This window comes from Rosa rugosa, chromosome 3 (assembly GCF_958449725.1).
Source record: "Rosa rugosa chromosome 3, drRosRugo1.1, whole genome shotgun sequence".
Taxonomy (NCBI): domain Eukaryota; kingdom Viridiplantae; phylum Streptophyta; class Magnoliopsida; order Rosales; family Rosaceae; genus Rosa; species Rosa rugosa.
The window spans coordinates 36,395,519-36,401,506 of record NC_084822.1 but is presented as its reverse complement, the minus strand read 5'-3'; the positions used below and the strand labels follow the sequence as shown (position 1 = coordinate 36,401,506).

The 5,988-nt window shown below is 40.2% G+C and overlaps 1 non-coding gene across 1 annotated transcript; it reads right to left on the bottom strand.

Moving 5' to 3' along the window:
- Positions 1 to 3,873: 3,873 nt before the first annotated feature.
- LOC133741587 (small nucleolar RNA snoR99) lies at positions 3,874 to 3,974 on the bottom strand. Its single transcript, XR_009862031.1, has one exon. It is a non-coding gene; the product is annotated as a small nucleolar RNA snoR99 (small nucleolar RNA).
- Between the last annotated feature and the right edge of the window lie 2,014 nt (positions 3,975 to 5,988).

Here is a 5,988-nt window from a genome sequence, read left to right as displayed (position 1 = left end):
GCCCAGCATCCGCCTAGACCACCTAGGCGGCTACCTGGGAGCCCAGTGCCCAAACCATTCGCCCAGGCCAAAATCAAATCGGGCAAGCGACTAGGCGCTGTTTAGGCGGCCATTTTTTAGAACATTGTACCTCATACAGGTCTATTGTGGGTGATCTCTAATATCTCACGTGCACTAGGCCTGACATTGCATTTGCGGTGAACAAAGTCTGTCAACATATGCACAATCCATGCACTCCTCACTTCACAATGGTAAAGAGGATCTTAAGGTATCTCAAGGCCATTCCAGATCATGGTCTCCGACTCACAAAGGGCATCCAAACCCTCACCATTTACTCTGATGCCGATTGGGCTGGTTGCCCCATAGACAGACTGTCTACAACAGGGTACTGCATCTTTTTTGGCAACAATTTAATTTCATGGAGTGTAAAGAAACAACTCACAATTGTCAGATCCTCCACTGAGGCCAAATATCGTGCCTTAGTTGATGCCTTTGTAGACACAGTCTGGATTTGTTCTCTTCTCCGAGAATTACACGTTTTCCTTCGTGCTCCACCTCAGTTTTACTGTGATAACATCAGTGCCATTGCTTTAGCTGCAAATCCCATCTTCCACAGCATAACAAAACATGTTGAGATGGATTGTCACTACATTCGGGAGTTTGTGATAAAGAAATTCATCCACATACAGCACATTCCCTCTCATCATCAACTTGCTGATATCTTCACTAAATCTCTTCCCATTCCATAATTTATCCAACTCAGTTCCAAGCTGATTGCTTCAAACCCACGCATCAACTGGAGGGGCCATGTTAACCATAACTCAACAAATGCCACAAAGCACACTACATCAAAAAGGCCTTTAGACGACGGATCATATTTGTCGTCTGATGAAGTAAACATTTGTTGTCTAGGTGGCTGCCGTCTCTAAGCCACTCAGACGATAGAGGTTCCTCGTCATTGATTATGCACTCAGACAACATATTCAATTTAAGGTACTGTCGTCTGAAGTACCCAATATTGAAGAATTAGGGACCATCTGTCGTCTGAAACATATTACTACTACATATTAATGTTGTTGGGAATTCACTTCATCGACGGGTTTAACAAAATATTCATCAATGTAGTTAACCTAACATGACGGAGTTTTACTTGTTTCAGTTGTTTGATTGAACCAATATTGAAGCTTAGTTGATGTTTCTGTTGTCTGATTCAAAACACAATGACAGTTATATATCTACTGATTTTGTACACAACATTATTTATAATGTGAGTTATGTTGTTTGAGATTTGTTTGGACTACAGATAATTGTGTTTGTTGTTGTTAGATTTGATTTCCAGCTACAGTTTTAATTCTTTTATGTTGTTTGAATCTCACTTGGAGTATAGTCTGGACTCCAATTTCTGTCGTCTGAAATAGTATTCAGTCTCACTTTTCTGTCGTTTGTTTGGACTTTCAACCACTGTTTTAGTCAAGTTCTGTTGTGTGAGTGTTAATAGCAATACAAGTAACCACCTAATTCTATTGTTTGAGAATGATTTGAAGTCCACTTTTAAGTTGTTTGAAGTAACTCAAGTAAGTAGAAACTAGAGATTATTGTTTGTCTATGTTGTTTCCATTTTGTTGATACAACATATTGTGAAACCTGGATATGTTGCTTTTCAACCATTTCATCATCATTCATTTAACAATCATCAAAACCATAAAATTGGACTAAAATCAGCCAACAAAATGAAGCCAATTATTTCATTGCATCTATCATCCAAAATACAATACATCAGTTCCACAATTCTAAACCTAACATTAACATTATGATTGAGAGAACCAAAAAACACCATCTTATATCGATCATATACCTAACGCGCTAAGACAAAAATTTGTAAGGTAAAGAGTAGTCATTTCACCATAACCACATTGCACTTTCTTAACTAACGAGTTCTATAACAAAAGTCTTACAAAAGTCTTAACAGTTCTAACCAATGTTTGAGCCTAGTCTTCATCGCTTCAAAGCACCATGACTCTCTCAATAGAGAGATATGGATAGTAGAAACCCACAGCAAGCTGCTCTAGAATGGCACCTAGCTATTGCGAAGTTATTGTCCACTAGGCTGCTCTAGAATGACATCCACAACATACAATGCCACCTAAAATTAAAACCATGCAAGTAGAATTAAACATTACTAAAATATTGCTTTCTTGAGTAGTGAAGAAAGTCAGTTGATCTGGTTACTATTACCAAACTGTACAAAGTACATTATACATATGCTTACTACTTGCAATAGCAAAGGTATATTCATCAGTTCCATGCCGCTCTTATTCCATGGTTTTTACAATGTATAGTGAGCAATATAGCAATGTGCATTTGCAAACAAAATATTGGACAAAACTAACCTGAAATACCTAACTTCATGAATCTGGGGATTTTGTATAATAAGTGAGCTCAGCATGGCTTCGATTTATGGCACCTCATACACCAGGACACACTGTTGGTTTGGTGGATTCTCAGTTGCTTGTGGGTTTGGGTATTCAACCGATTTCACGAAGACGAGTAGCTCCTCGCTGGGTTTTGTGGCATCCACCAATTACTCCATGGATCAAACTCAACACAGATGGCTTAGCTAAGGGTAACCATGGACCAGCTGCATGTGGTGGAGTTTTTAGGGATGAGAAGGGTCGTTATCTTGGTGGTTTTTGTCAAGGACTTGGTCATCAGACAGCTTTTTTCGCTGAACTAATGGGTGTCATTATTGGAATTGAATTCGCGTTTCAATTTGGATGGAATAACATATGGCTTGAAAGCGACTCCACTAGTGTTCTTGCTTGCATTGTCTCTTCTTCATTTGTCCCTCCTTGGCCTCTACGGATTGCTTGGTCGACTTGTTTAGCGCGTATCCGTTCGCTGACCTTTCATTGCTCTCATGTGCTCCGTGAAGGGAATACAATTGCTGATAGGTTGACAAACATGGGTTTGGCATCCACTGCATTAGTTTGGTACCCAACCGCACCATCTACTCTGTCTCCTTTCTTGCTTAGGGATGATATGGGCATTCCTTATCAACGTAATGTTTGATTAGAGTTGTGCTTTATTTACTTCTCTGGTTTTCTGGGGTAAGGTTTATGTCCCCCCCTCTTTTTGTATTTTTCCTTTTTTTGTTTTATTAATAAAATATGAATAGGGGACGGGCGGTGGGTTCCCAGAGTGTGGCAGACCATTCTCCTTCGGGATTGAGGGTGGGACTTGCTCCCTACATCGTCTGTTTCCGAGGAACTAATATCGTCTAATCCCTTATTTGTTTAAAAAAAAAAAAAGAAAAAAAAAAAAGAAGTGATCTCAGCTTGCTATACGACACAATTTGCACACTGCATATAGAAAATACCCAACATTATCAATTGAATTTATAGCTCCAAATGTCATCACGGAAAAAGAACAGGGTATCAACCACAACTACTTTGATCCAAGCAACTAATATTCACAACTGGACATCATAATTGAGTAGCAATAATTGCATGAGTTGACAAAGTTATGAGTAGCAATAAGGTGCAATAATTGAGTAGCAATAAGGTGCAATAATTGCAGGTAATAAAGTCCAGTTGACAAAGTTAATAGAATGAAAAATTGATGTGGGGACAAGCATAACCTCAAATTGCAATTGAGAAGCAAGGAGGCTAAGTAATTGTCCCACCAACTACGACTAAACATACAAAGCTAAAATACCAATCAACAATTCAGCAGACAGTTAATAGCCACATCAAGTTTGAGCACATTATAACATAATAAATTAGCTCAAACTGATATCTAGCAAACAATGTGATTATTCAGAATTTCAACCAAATAAGTACCAATCTAGCTAAAGCTAACCTTTCAAAAATAACATGATGTTCCATTCATGAAAATCAACTGCAAGTAATGAAGCCCAGCTGACAAAGTTAATAGAATGGAATTCCATGTTGGGACAAGTATAACATCAATTGCACATTAACTGCAAATGAGGCTAAGTGTCCCCTCAGTTTTTCACAACCAAAACTAGGCCAGGCATTTAAACCAGTAACCCGCAAACCCGCACGATACCCGCACGCAAAAAACCCGCACGAACCCGTCCGTTTATTAATCCGTGCTGAGAAAAGCCCGCACGCTAAAAACCAACAAATTAACGGGTCGTGCGTGCTGAACCCGTTAGAACCCTTTGGAACCTATTAACTCAAAAAAAAAAAAACCAAAAACTCACAGCAGCCTCCGCCCTTCTCTTTTCCCTCATCCAATTCTCTCTCTCTCTCACTTCCTCTCTCCAAATGTCTTCGCTTTCTCCCTCCAATTTTCTCCTTCTGGGTCTTAATCTCACAAATTCTCATGCTTTCTAGTTTCTATTAATCTCAATGTGGGTGTTCATCACAGTTTGATGTTTCCAATGTTTACTTTGTCTTTTTGGGTGTAGTGGAGTAAAGGCTGACACTTTAATGTGAATGAATTTATGTTCTGCATTTGATTTTCCTGCTTTTACTGTTGGGTTTAATTTAATCGTTGGTTCCAGATTTTTGAAAAAAAAAAATGTTCACGGGTTCCAACGAGTAACCCGCAACCCGTCGGGTTTAGCTTGTGAGACCTGTTAAGCTAATGGGTTCTTACCGTGTCGGCCAGTTAAGAACCCGGCTCGTTAAAAACCCGCACGTTGCCAGGCCTAACCCAAACCCTAAACACAAATAAACATATTTAATTAGGAAAATAGCCTCACTTTCTGCAAATCATCTTCTCCTGATTATACTTGTGAGCCAAAGCCATCAAAGAAGGTTCAATAATGAAAAGTCGACTCTGGAAGCCACAAAAATCAATCCAATCAATTTCAAAATCAAATCCAATAGTCTCAAAAATTCACAAACGCAGAAGCAAAGTCAAAGATAAAGCAGTCGTCTTTGAGCTGCTTTCCGGTAAGGTTTGAAATCCACTCAAATCGAACAAATACATATACACACACAGAGTCCAGTAAGTAGTATCAAAGAATCCGGATCAAGAAATACAAGACTTGAATCTAAACAGAACAGACTCACTAACCTTCCCGATCTTGGAGCTCACCGTAAGTGGCTCGTTTTGTTTGTGGTGAAAGTCAAGACTGGGCTGAGTAGCGCCTCGCTTGTTTGGACCACTATGCAACCTAAGTCCAAGCAGCCGAGGTCCATGGTCGGTCGATATCGCTAAGAACCAAATCTAATTTCAAAGGAAATTAGCAAAACCCCCAAATCGATGTCCAAGGATACCCTAAAACCCAAAACAAATTAAAGTCGAAACCATAAGATGAAAAAAAAAAAGGCTTACCGTGCAACAACAGTGAATCAAGACTTCGGACTCGTTCTTGAAATCAAAGAACTCCACCAATAGTGTCTTATTAACCTAGCTAGGGGAGAGGTTGAGGAGACTCTTTTGTGTCAAAAACCTAGATAATTAAGGGAGAGGCTTTTTTTGCTCAGATCGGGGGAGAAGAATCAGAATTGGGAAAGGGAAAGAATGTTGCATAGATGGCTAGCTAATTGGGGGAGAAGAACCAGAATGGGGAGCTGCAGTTGCTCTAGGTTGGGAGAGGGTGTACCTACATGTACGTTGCAAAGCATAATTAGCTATAATCAGACACACTCATCGTACCGCCAGAGATACCAACTACCGTCAAAGGAGTAACCAACAGATAGGCAGCCAGGCAGGCCACGGCCTGAGCACAAGCGTTCCCCGAGATCAACGCTGACGCGCCGCCACGCACTCTGCCAAGACGGCATCAGAAGCTACTGGAACTGGGAAACTGAAGCATATCAGTCCCACATCGAAAACAAGGAGAAGATCAGACCTCTCCTCACCTATAAAAGGTCCTCTCTTCTCCCTTCATTACGGACGCATTAACTACTCATTTATTATTATTGCCTATATACATCAACTGACTTAGGCATCGGAGAAGTGAAGACCGCCCAACGCGGTCTCCCTCTGACGCCCTGTCTTTCATTTGGCAAC